Raw genomic sequence first — 13,036 nt, 5'->3', positions numbered from 1 at the left:
ACCTAATGGTCAGGGGTCCCTTTACCTTTACCTTTACATCCCTCATTGGCCTTACTTCCCGCCCTCTTTGGATGCTTGTGGCTGGCTGGAAGGTTTCCTTGAACTCTGACAATGACTCTGGCTTGCCTGGATGGGCGACAGAGCGGGGTGCCCGAGTGCCTGTAGAGTAAAACTCATATCTGTTACTCTACCCACTTTTGCTTCTGGCTCTGTGCACCATGGGCACATGGACCTTGGCAGGTTTCCCAGAAAGCAATGTGGCCCTTGGGTTTAAAAAGTACTCCCCTTCCTGGTAGGGTTGCCAGACTCAATAGAGGACAGGACTTCTGTGCCTTTAATTGCCCTGCTCTCTTTTGAGTTTGGAAACCTCAGAGAAACCAGCAGACCCTTTGTTTAATTTCCAAGCAAAGGGTCTGCTGGTTTCTCTTTAAGGTTTCCAGACTCAAAAGAGAGCAGGGCAATTAAAGGCACAGAAGTCCTGTCCTCTATTGAGTCTGGCAACCCTACTTCCTGGACAATTCAAAGGACTCATTTTGACCCTTAAAGTTCTAAGAGTTTGGATGTGGTTATTGAAAGCACCACCTCTCTGCCCTCAATATGAACCTGCTGCTGTCATGCATTGCTTGTCAGAGGAGGCTCAGATCCATGCTCCACTGCCATGGCAAGGTGTGGCAGGGGGGGCCATGCAGTTGAGGGCCTTCTTGGTGGTGGTGCCCAGGCTGCAGAATTCTCTACCATCTGGGGAGATGCAGAGAGTCTTCCTTTAGGGCAGGCATAGGCAAACTTGGCCTTCCAGATGTTTTGGGACTACAACTCGAGTCCTATCATCCCTAGCTAACAGGACCAGTGGTCAGGGATGATGGGAATTGTAGTCTCAAAACATCTGGAGGGCGGAGTTTGCCTATGCCTGCTTTAGGGCATCCGTGAAAACACAATGCTATTTAGAAATGCCTTTTGTGTAACAATTTAACGGGCAATGCTGTGGGTGGTTAATTCCTGGCTTCTGTTTTTATAGTTCGTGTTTTATTGTCTTGATGTCAGATGTTATCGTCTGTGGCTTTCTTCCTTTAGGATGGAAAGGCAGAATATTCCTATTTTTAATAAATAGATAAGACGCAAGGACAAATATACACTTATCACACAATCAGCTGATCATCTAGAAATATGTGATGATGTAGAACAGGCAATGACTTCTCAGAAGGAAGGAACCCTGGGGAAATTTTCAAAGAGGGATAGTGTGCCCCCCCATGTTCTTTTAATTGTCAGACGGGTTGCCTTACTTAAGTTCCCACCCCCCCTTAATGGGGAGGAGTTCTTAAAGCTGTAACAACTGAATTCCAGTGTCATTCTAGTTTTGCAAAGTTTCACTGTGGTTGATTGTGAACTCCCAACTGGCAAACTGTGATATAAAGCTGTGACCTTGCACATGCACACCTGGAAATAAAGGTGAGATTCGATCTTCTATGGTCTGCTTTGGGACTTGAGGTGTTACAGTGCAAGCCTCTGCATGTCTCATTGGAGTTCAGTGGGGCTTACTCACAGGAGGGAACTAACAAGGACTGCAGCACTAGTTACAGGTAGGTAGCCATGTTGGTCTGGATTTTTTTTTTGTAAAAAAGAATGTGATGCAGCCTCAGAGTAGGGAGACCTGCTTAGACACAGTCAGGATTTTTTTTTGGGGGGGGGCAGGACACCCACCTGTCACCATCTGTCTAGCAGATTCAGAATAAAATGTCTCAAGCACAGTTGTTTTAAATTACTTTCTTTTGTCTCCGAGTGCTCAGAAAAAAACCTGTCAAAATCTTCCTGCATTTTCTACTTTTATTTTTATCTATTTACTTGATTTTTTTTTTGGGGGGGGAGAGCAACTGCCCCCCCCCGGCTATGCCCATGACCTCCAGTACCTATATCACAGGACAGGAACCCTACTTCCTTGAGAGTAGACCCCACTGAATTCAGTAGCACTGCTTCCAACTGGTTAGGATCACAGACTTAGCTCCTGCTTTCCAAAACCTAAAAGGGTGGGGAGACAGACAGCTGGACCTTTTCTCTCACATTCCAAGAACTGCCTACCTGGCAGGGTTGTTGTGAGAATAAGAGAGGGGCGCCATGTATGTTCCTTCGAGTTGAGCTGTGATTCTTGCATTCTGGGGGTTGGGCTAGATCATGCCCCTTCTATGAGCTCCTTATTGAAAGGAATTGAATGAGCAACAGCAACAAGTAAATCAAAAAGGGTAAAAGGTAATAATAATAATAATAATAATAATAATAATAATAATAATAATAATAATAATAATATGTTGATGATGATGATGCACAGGACTTGGCTCCACGCGCATGCTCTTGATCTTACTCAACTGGCTTCTTTTCTATCTTTGCGAACTTTCTAGCCCTTTTTTCCCGCCTGTTGATGCAACCTCTCCGCGTGGGATCCGATTGGCTCGTCTCGTCCCGAATCCGGATTACGCGGAAGGTTGCCATCACATTTCAGCCTCGCCGGCTCCTCCCTTCTCCCTCGCGCACCCTCGTCCTCCGGACTCCCCTTCGCTCCTTCCTCCTCCCGCGAGGCGGGGAGGGACCGGAGAGACACACACGCACACAGAGATCCTTTCAGATGACTGAAGCAACAGCGGCTCCGGATCAAGCTCTCGTCGCTTCCTTTCTGCAAAGTGGTTTTTTTGGGGGGTTGCCGCGTGGAGAACCAACGGGGGAGGGCGAGGAAAAAGAAGTCCAGGCAGAGTTTTTCTAGGCCTGGGCAACTTGGATGTGAGTTTTCCCTTTTTAAAAAAGGAGAAGGAGGAAGAAGGGAAATCAGTCCGGATCAGCGCTCGCTACGGATCTGGATCCTCTATTTGCTGCCTGCCTCTTTTAGGCACCCGGAGTTCGTTCGGCCGGCTCGGATCCGAGTGCGCCCTGCGTTTGCAACTTTTACCTCCTGCGAGGCTGCTTTTTTCTATTTCTTTTTTCTTTTAAATAGAGAAACCATCTCGTCTTCCTCTACCACTTGCTCTCCCGCCCCGAGGCTCCCGGAGCGATTCCCCACCCTATCGGGGGACTAAGATGCGCTTCTGGGGGGCAGCCTTACCTGCGGGGAGCGACGGAGTCCGACCCCGGCAGCTCCAGGTAAGATCGGTTTCTCTCCGCGCAAGATATAAGCCCGCTTTCCAGCGATGGGGAATCGGCGGCTGCCTCAAACCAGCCCTTTGCAGGCGCGCTGGAAGCGTAAAATTGTAGAGTTGGAAAGGGGTCCCGGGCTCATCTTTCTCAAGCCCGTGCAATGAAGGAATCTCAACTCGATTATATATGGAGGATCGTGGCTATATATTATTATTTATTGAATTTATTTACCGCCATAGACCCTAGACAGAAAATAAACAATTTTTTTATGTATACTCCGCCCATCTGGCTGGGTTTCCCTCTCTGGGCGACTTACAGCACATTAAAAATGGTAAAACGTTAGACATAAAAAATTTCCCGAACCAGGGTTGCCTGCCCTCCCTGCTCTGCAACTTAAGAGGCATGTTTACTCGGGAGTAAGCCCCGCAGCGCCCACAAAGTTACGTCAGTCTGTGTCAGGATGGTAGCCCCGGGCTGCATCCCTGTCAAAGGATGGGAGTAGAAGCCCCGTGGAATTGAGCGGGTCCTACTCGCGAGTAGACACGGAGGTTTAGGAAGGAGGTATACACGCGTGTGTGTGTGTTGGGGAGGGAGGGTTGCCTGCCCCCGTCTGAAACGGCCTTTTGTTAACCTGGCCTCCCCAATGTAGACAGAAATAAGCCAGAACAAAACCCGGAGTGATAAGCATCGCGATTGCATCACTTTGCTGGCCTGGGGAGGCGGCGAGGGCGCATTTCCAAAAGCACCCAGGTGTTTAGCTGTGCGGAGGGGAGGGGGGTGTTTGGGTTGGTGTCTGGCGGAGAAGAGTCTCCTCCAAGATAAACAGAGAGTCTAAAAAAAAAAGGAAGGACGGACGGAAGGAAGGAAGGAAGGAAGGGGGAGAGCAAACAAGCGTTGTTTAGTCTGTTGGTGCGTTTGGAAGGGTGCCCAAACGCGCTTTGCGGACTCGATCCCAAGAAGGGATCGTTCGTTGGATGCCAGGGACCAGTTGTCGCTCTCCCAAGCAGTTCTATTGGAATCATGCAGGATATTGTGCTGGTTTATTTTTTTTAATCACAGGGCAATCTAGTCTGCTTAAAAGAAAGAAAACACAAAAATTTCTTATTGTTGTTTAAAACGAGAGTTGCCTACCATTTAAGCTTCCTTGGAGACTTCTAATACAGAGGCTGGTTGCAAAGCACTCTGCACATGAGTGGAGGAACTCGTTCCTCTGTTGTTATTTTTCTGTTTGTGTGTGTCCTGTCCTGTTTTCCCTAAGGCATGGGCATTTAGGAAGATTAAGGCTTCAATTTTTAGCTGTGTGGAGGCTTCATTGAAGACAGGGGTGGGGGTTGAAGTTCGGGGGGGGGGGTTTGGGGTGGTAGTGGAGGTAGCATGCCTAGAATGCTGGGTTCCAAACCCCCCAAGGTGGTTTTTCTCAGATTTGCTGCCTGCCTACAAGAGCTAAGGAAGTAGGTAAAGCGTGGGCTTTCTCTTTCAGCTGAAGGAGGTAATATAATCCCACCCCCTAGAGGAGGGCTGGTTTTCATCTGCTGACAAAAGTGTGCTGTGTTTTTCTATCCTGACACTCCTCCTCCTCCTCTTCTCCCCCCCCCCATCTCGCCCCCCTCTCATTTGCTAAAGGGTGGGATTTTTCCTTTGACAAAAACCCCAACAACTTGTTCCCACAAGATCATCTGTTTCTTGTTGGATGCTTGTGAAAATATAAGGGCCTCGAGGCTCTGGTTAGGGCCTTCGTGACCATTTATGGATTGCCTAAGTTGTGTGTGTGTGGTTTCGAGGAGTGCTTGCATGCACACACATGTCCGGGGCTGGAGACTGCTGCTCTTGCAGGCACGTGGTCAGCGCCGGTTGAAAAGCCATGCGTTGCGGCAACGTATCTGTGGGCACCGCCTCTGCTCCGAAAGCTGGTGTTTGCGGTAACTATAGTGCTCGTGTACACAAATGCGCTCAGTGGGCAGAGTTTAGGAAATGCCATTGGTGTGATGCTTGGAGCAGAAGCACGGAGGGACGGGGCTTGGCTCCGTTTTCTCTGCAGATGCCCAGAATGAAGTAAGACAGTCCGGCGACAAAGAAAGGGGTGTGTGTGAGAGAGAGAGGATATCTCTTAGTTGCACCAAACCAGGGGTGAAGAATGTGTTTCCCTCCAGATGTTGCTGGACCCCATCTCCCACAGTGATGTGCAGCGATTTGTTGTTCTTGTAGGGCAGGCATCCCCAAACTGCGGCCCTCCAGATGTTTTTGCCTACAACTCCCAGGATCCCTAGCTAACAGGACCAGTGGTCGGGGAAGGTGGGAATTGTAGTCCAAAACATCTGGAGGGCCGAAGTTTGGGGATGCCTGTTGTAGGGGGACAGTTAGGGCCAGAGGCGCCAGCTTGCAAAGGCGATTTGGGGTGAGGCAGGGAGTTCTGTGCGTGAGCACCTCCCTTTCTGAGCCAGGCAGAAGCTTCCCAGGCTGGGGAAGGAGGTGCCAGGGGGCCATTTAGGGCAGTGGTCCTCAACCTTGGGCCTCCAGATGTTTTGAGACTACAGTTCCCATCATCCCTGACCACTGGTCCTGCTAGCTAGGGATTATGGGAGTTGTAGGCCAAAAACATCTGGAGGCCTAAGGTTGAGGACCACTGATTTAGGGGACTCGCCTAGTCCCCGCTTGTTACGAGTCTTGTTGCATCAATAAAGATCAGGCCTTCTGGCTGCTGGTTTGCTTCCATTTCATGGCTGTAGTCTTGTTTGACCTTCCAACCTAAGCCTGCGGAACTCACTGCTGCGCCTAGTCCACTGACCACATGCCGCTGAACTCCCATCTGCATGGCTGACGGTTGGGGATGATGGGAGCTGTAGCACATCCGCCAGCTTGAAAGCTGCAGGTTCTTTGATTCCGCCACTGGTTTCGGTTGGGTGTTTAATGCCTCTGAAGGAGTATATTGTGGGGGGACCCTATGCATGTGTAAGTAGGCCCCCCGCCAAGTTCAGTTGGGTTTATTCTCAGTTCAGTGTCCATGGATTTCCATCTTTTGCATGCCAAGACATGTGCTGTGCTGCTAAGCTACGGCCTTTCTCCAGCACACTTTGCCCATTTACCCCAACCTATGCGTCCTTATCCTTGCGATTCCTTTCCCCATGTCACATTTTGGATTGTAAGCTCTCTGAGTCAGGGACCCCCTCCCCCTTGTGCTCTAGGAAGCACCATTCACACTAATGGCACCATCTCTTCTTCTTTGGCGATCCCTTGTAGCCAAGTAAGATTGTCTTCCATGAACACGGTTTTAACAGTGAGTCCGTAAGTGACTGTGGAGGCCAATTCTGCATCCACACGTCCTTCCACAGTTGGGACATAGGTTTCCGGGAGGGAGTTGATCACAGTGAGGGTTTGCCAAGCGTGCCTTCCTCTGTAGTTCAAGTGTCTTCAAAGCCCATGCCACCTTCGGTAAAAGGCTGTTCTCCAACTGGAGCGCTCGCAGGCCAGTGTTTCCCAGTTGTCAGTGTTTATACTGTACTACATTTTTTTTCCGATTTCCCTTGAGAGAGTCTTTAAACCTCTTTTGTTGACCACCAGCATTATGCTTTCCATTTTTATAAGTTTGGAATAGAGTCGTTTCTAATGGCACTAGATAGATAACAATAACAATATTTAATCAGAACTTTCTCTCTGTGTTCCATGGGGGTTGTTCCAGGTAAGTCATAGCTGTAATCCTAGGCACACTTAGGAAGTTAGCCCTCTTGAACACAGGCAAGTTTGCTCATTAGCAGTGCTTTTTTTCTGGCAGTACTCATGGGTACACAATACAGTACTGGCAACTCCCCCTCCCTCCCCCCCATGTTGAAAGCGTGTCACTTACTGTAACAACTTCATAGTGAAGTCATAGTGCCTTTAAAAAAGCACCACTCATTAGTAAATATACACAGGATTGTGTTGTTAGAGGGATACACACACACACAGCTGTATTCAACTAATTGAAATTAACGAATCTTAATTAGTTTTGTTGGCTGATTTCAAAGGGCCTAATGGATAGGACTGACACTGGATGCAGCTACCCCCTCCTTGATCATTGGTTGATTTTATTGCCCCCACCTGTCGCCTCCAGCAATCTTGTGTTTTCAACTGAGACAGTGATGACTTAGTGATTGTATTGTGACCTGCCCAGTGATCTGAGGATGTAGGAAAGGATAAAAATAGCTCAAATAAATTGTTACTAATAATAACCCAGAAGCATTGCCTGATTACAGATAAAGAAGGCAGATAACTTATGTTGGCCCATCAGGAAAAATCCGACCAGTATTATTTGTAATGTTTCTGTTTGGCTATGGATTTCTTTCCTTAAAGGAGTGACTATCAAACGTGGCAGAATGTTATGCCAGGGGTATTTGGTGTATTGGAGTTATTCCCCTATCATCAGTGGTAGTTACATCCTTCTGGACTCCCTAGTAATTATGTCTATGGTTATGCCTAGCTGTGTGTATTCTGCCAATGCCGGTATCCTGAGCTACAGTCAGGAAGAGACTAGCATGTTTCTAGCAGCTTGGAAATGCTTGTGAGCATTGGAACCATATAGACTTTGTCTCTTTAATGTTAAGAGGAACCTCAAGTAAAATGGATGGTGTGCTGTGTGCGCCTTAATCCAGTTTGGGATTGAACAACACAGTTGTTCAGAGACAAAAGGAAACTCTCAAACAAGGCAACATTAGTGGAGTTCTCAGCCGGTAGAGTTCCCCTGACAAAGGAGGTCTTTTTAAAAATTTTTAAAAAGTGCTTTATAAGTTGTACGCCTGTATTTATATAATATGCAACAGAACGCCCATGAAACTGGAGGAAGGCATTTTCGATTTATGTTGTACTCCGCTCTTGTAAGACTGAAAATCAGCATCACGAGGCGACGGGTGACTTTCTAGAAAGCCTTACCAAATGTGTGTTTCTCTGAGACTGAAACTTTTTGGCTTACTTTGTCAGGGTTTATAAAATGTGGGTAGGTCTCACTATTCAGGCCTGTGATGGGAAGTTGGACTTTGTGGATAGGCAATGTATTAGTGAAATCCTGTGGAGGACAAGCTGTCGACACTGTACCTGCTATATTTTAAACATGCGCATGGGGGAAAAAAAACCAAAATTTTGGCGCAGCAAATTCCTCTGATTGATTTAGGCGCACATGCCACGGAAAAGGGTTTGGCCATAGGTTTTCACACAGCATGGACACATGAACCCCATTTAAAGCAGTATTATATCACTTTGCAGTGCCATTGCTTCTTTCCCCCAGGGAATCTGGGATTTGGGTGCTGAGAATGATGGGTGCCGAGAGTTGTTAAGAGACCCCTGGCCCCTTCACGGAGCTACAATTCCTGGAGTGGTTTAACAATCAGCCTTTCTTCCCGGGGAACTTTGGACCCCCCCCCACTACATGCAGGAAACGGCTTTCCTTTCAACACCTCTGATACAACCTGTTAGACCAAGTCTCCTCCAACCTGGCTTTTGCTGGATTACATCACCCATCATTCCCGACCCTTGGCTGGTGCTGATGGGATTTGTAGTCCCAACAAAAATATCTTGGCTGCACTAGGCTGTGTATGACAGAAGAGTCTGTCCCAAGCAAACAGTAGCTAGGAGGCAAACCTCTGAATCTTTCTCACGCTTACCACACAGGCTATAGGAAGGCTTACCACACAAGCTATAGGAAGCTGTCTTCTGCCAAATCAGATCATTGGTCCATCTAGATATCTACTAAATGATGAAGACCCCTTAAGATCACTCACGGTTGCCAGATTCTTGATCAGCGTCCTATCCCTAAAGAAGAAAAACAGACTCCTGTGCGGCTCGGATAACCCTTTTAAACCATGATTTATGTTTTAGGATGTGATTAGGTGATATCATCATTGATGTCTTTTATTAATTTATGAGCAGAGGGTGATGTTTATGTTGCAAATTTATTGTATTGTATGTTGTTGGGGTTTTGTTGTTGTAAGTTTTTGGCTGTTTTAAATTTGGAGGTTTAAGTACATATATGTTGGTATGGGAATTGTTGTGTGATGGGCCAATGGCCGTAATAAATATCAATCAATCAATCAACCAATCAACCATCTAGATCAAAACTGTCAACACCAACTGGCAGTGGCTACTGACTCCAGGGTTTCAGACAGGAGCCTTTTCTGGTTCTGCTTGGAGGTGCTAGGGATAAACTGTGAGACCTTTTGCATATGCAAAGCCATATGCTCTACCACTATGTAAATCTAGGCATGCTTGCGGAATTTGATCTTTGCAAATTCCCATAGGAGGTGACCAGATCCACACCTCTTGGAATAATGTGCAGATAAAATCCTAGAGTTGGAAGGGGCCCCAAAGATCATCTAGCTCAACCCCCTGCAATGCAGACATCCCGACTAAAGCATTCACGAGAGATGGCCATCTAAACCTCCCATGAAATCCTTTCTCACGGCTTTTTCTATGTTTGAATGCATGGTTTACATCAATCATCAATCTCATTTGGGTGACCCTTTTGGACATACGGACTGTGCCTATTAAGCTGTTCACTTTTAATTAGGAAGGATAGATTATTTTACAGTTAATACAGTATTCATGCTAACCTCATTGTAGAACAGCCATTCCTCAACATCATTTACAATCTTCCAGTTTTGGTTCTTGGAAATGCAGAGTTGTTCTGATTTCCCAAACACAGCAATGCTTAACTCACACCCCTTTAAAAAAACTATCAGTTGTGTCATATTACTGTTGTGACAATCAAAGTTTAAAACTGAACACCACCAAAACCAGGCTGAGCCCGTCCTTCGTGAGGGAAAGAGTGAGAAGGAGAGGTGGAGGGGAAGGAGTGGGGAAGCAGCCCTGGTGGCGGCGGCAGGAGGAGGAGGAGGGGGGGTCGGGTCGGGTCTTGTCTTGTCTTGCAGCCGCCCTGCGAAGGGTCGGGTCTCATCCGCGTCTGCTTCTATGAGATCGAGGGCACCCTGGGCAAGGGCAACTTCGCCATGGTCAAACTGGGCTGGCACTGCATCACGCGGAGCGAGGTGGCAATAAAAATCACCACCAGAACCAATGATTTTTTTGGGGGGGAGATGATTTTGGTAGTGCAAAGTTTCAGCCATATGGTATTAGAATCTCAGTGATGACCGTAACGGATCCAGACTTTTGCCTTGCATGTGGGTAGAGCAACTAATCCATGTTTGAGATCCACGTACAATATTTTCAGTATGTGTGTTGCGCAACTGCCAATACTAGGAGGAACAGAAGCCGAATAGAACTTTGCCTTAAATAATCTAGAGGAAAACACCATGAAAAGTGTGACTTTTTTTTAACTGATTGATTAGAAAAATGGGCACAGCTGCGCGACCACTTTGTAAGCTAGGAATGAAAAACGCTTGAAAATTTTCCAAAGTTCTGCAGAGTGACTTTGGAGTACATTTCTTAGAGGCTGTTTTCACCCACACTTAAAAATACTCCTCTCTATCCAGGCAAGCAGAAAAGCACTGGCAGAGGAAGGCGGAAGGGGAGTGTGGGGTTTGGGAGACCTCCAAGGGCCAGATCGAGAGGTATAAAGGTAAAGGGACCCCTGACCATTAGGTCCAGTTGTGACCGACTCTGGGGTTGTGCGCTCATCTCGCATTATTGGCCGAGGGAGCCGGCGTATAGCTTCCAGGTCATGTGGCCAGCATGACAAAGCCGCTTCTGGCTAACCAGAGCAGAACATGGAAACGCCGTTTACCTTCCCGCTGTAGCGCTTCCTATTTATCTACTTGCATTTTGACGTGCTTTCGAACTGCTAGGTTGGCAGGAGCTGGGACCAAGCAACGGGAGCTCACCCCGTCACCGGGATTCGAACCGCCGACCTTTTGATCAGCAAGCCCTAGGCTCAGTGGTTTAACCACAGCGCCACCTGGGAGGTATGGAAGCCTGCATTTGTCCCTGGGTCCTGTGGTTCCTATCTCTGGTTCACTCACGTGGTGGGTTTAAGAGGGGGCTGTTGTGCACCCCAAATGGTGGATTTGTGCCTCCCTGCCTTTTTGGCTATCTGTTTAACCGTACCGCATACTGCTGTGGAATCTGGACAGAGGGGTTGCCGTTTTTCGAAAAATAAAAACCAGGGCATCCCAAAATTGTTGTGCTTTCCCAAAGTTGTTGGGCTTTTCTTTTTGATTGACTTGCCTGAGATCCAGGACAAAGCGACGCCTTTCGGAAATTTCCCCCCAGATGTCAGTTACGCCATTGAAATACCGGTGATGTCCGGATGTATGGCAGCTGTAATTTGGAGCAGCCGCAGGCTTCGCGTTTGGCATTGGCAGAATGGCATCATAGTTACATTATGTACCCACTTTGTGACTTCCTGAAATTCTGGTTTAGTGCCAAGAAAAATTCTCTCTCTCTCTCTCTCTCTCTCTCTCTCTCTCTCTCTCTCTCTCTCTCTCTCTGACACAATATATGTCTGCAATGCTACGCTTAATTTTCCAGGAAAATTCTACAGAATGAGGGACATTAACTTCCCAGTAAACATGCTTAAGAGTGCCAGATAGTTCATCAAGTGTTGCTGGGCAGACTGGCCATCTGAAAAAAGATTGAAACTTTGTTGTAATGTTTAACATTAGCCTATTTTGGATAGGTGCCCCTGAGAAGGCTGGCTGGGGGACGAGGCACTGGTTGTGGCGTTTTATTTTACAAAATGGCTTTCTCCCTCGATGGCTTACTCATCCTTCCTGTGTAATCCCTGCTCTTTCTGTGGCCTGCCTTGTAATCTTTTGAAAGTGCCACCAAGTCACGGTGTGGCTTTCAAACATCAGAAAAACATTGCCTGCACCTGAGCGCGCTTGTTCTGAATAGGTCCAAGTCTTGAATGCCGTCAGTGGAACACTCAGCGGAGATTCAGCAGGCGCCTTCTGTTTTAACTTTTCCTCCTTTGCCGAAAACTTCTCTATGCTGCCAAACTTGCGCAGACAAATGAGAAAGCATCTTCTGTAATGGCCACCTGTTGATCTCTCATGCTCTTACATGGTTTTTATGGCATCTATTTACAGTCATTGCAAACGTGTATAGTTTTTAATGAGATTGTCATATAGAAGTATTTTCATAAATAAACTAAACAGACTTTGGACACAATCTGCCCAGAAACTTGTGGTGTCTTGCTGCTCTTGTTAAGTGTTCTCCCGCCCTCAATAACTTTCTTTATGAACCTACCTGGGTCCTAGGTAGGCTGCAGCAGCCTGGGGCAACTAAGGCTGATAAGCTAGCAGGTATAAGAAACAGGGCCTTGGAAGGGACCATAAGGGTCATCTAGTCCAACCCCCTGCAGTGCAGCAGTCTAAAGGACTTGGCCCCACATGTTGAATTCTCTTTCCCTTAGAACTTTTACACCCCTCTTTTTTTAAAAGAAAAAAATCCACTAAGTTGTTTGTTGATTTTTTTAAACCACTTGCCCCCATATACCTAAAAGAGTACCTTCTGCAATTTCAACCATGTTAGAGTCTACAATTGGAGGGGGTAGGCCTTGTTGGTGGTGCTGCCACAGGGGGCTTCCTGGTTGGCGCTGACCCCCCCAGACAGGGCCTTCTTAGTGGTGGTTCCCTGTTGGTTGAATGCCCCTTCCGGTGAGGTATGCCTGTTATTCGCTTTAAGAAGACATTTCAAAGCATTCTTATTTAACCAGGCATTTGATGGCTGAAGAGCACTAGGCAAAAAATAAGTCTTTGTAAGTCTTTAGTTTTTAAAAAATGTTGTTGATGATAATGATGATGATGATGATGATGAAGATGACGATGACGACAACAACAACAATGCATTCATTTGGGAGGAAAGGTTGGCTATAAATTGCATAAATAAATAAATAAATAAATAAATAGTTTTATGCTGCTGTTCCTGAGAGATGTATTGATGGCCCCCAACCTGGATGGATTGGCTCTAAAGGTCAATTAGATAAATTAATAGGGGA

At 46.9% G+C, this 13,036-nt stretch overlaps 1 protein-coding gene across 3 annotated transcripts in view; it reads left to right on the top strand.

Moving 5' to 3' along the window:
- Positions 1-2,520: 2,520 nt before the first annotated feature.
- Positions 2,521-13,036, top strand: part of PRMT2IP (PRMT2 interacting protein) — a 45,603-nt gene continuing 35,087 nt past the window's right edge. For all 3 annotated transcript variants that reach the window (XM_035131372.3, XM_035131373.3, XM_088656595.1), the window contains exon 1: positions 2,521-3,123. The gene's annotated coding sequence lies outside the window, so the exon portion shown is untranslated. The remainder of the gene's footprint in view (positions 3,124-13,036) is intronic.

Source organism: Zootoca vivipara, chromosome 13 (genome assembly GCF_965207765.1).
Source record: "Zootoca vivipara chromosome 13, rZooViv2.hap1.1, whole genome shotgun sequence".
NCBI classification, from domain to species: Eukaryota; Metazoa; Chordata; class Lepidosauria; order Squamata; family Lacertidae; genus Zootoca; species Zootoca vivipara.
Note: the sequence above shows the minus strand (reverse complement) of the source record. Positions and strands in the feature narration are given on the sequence as shown.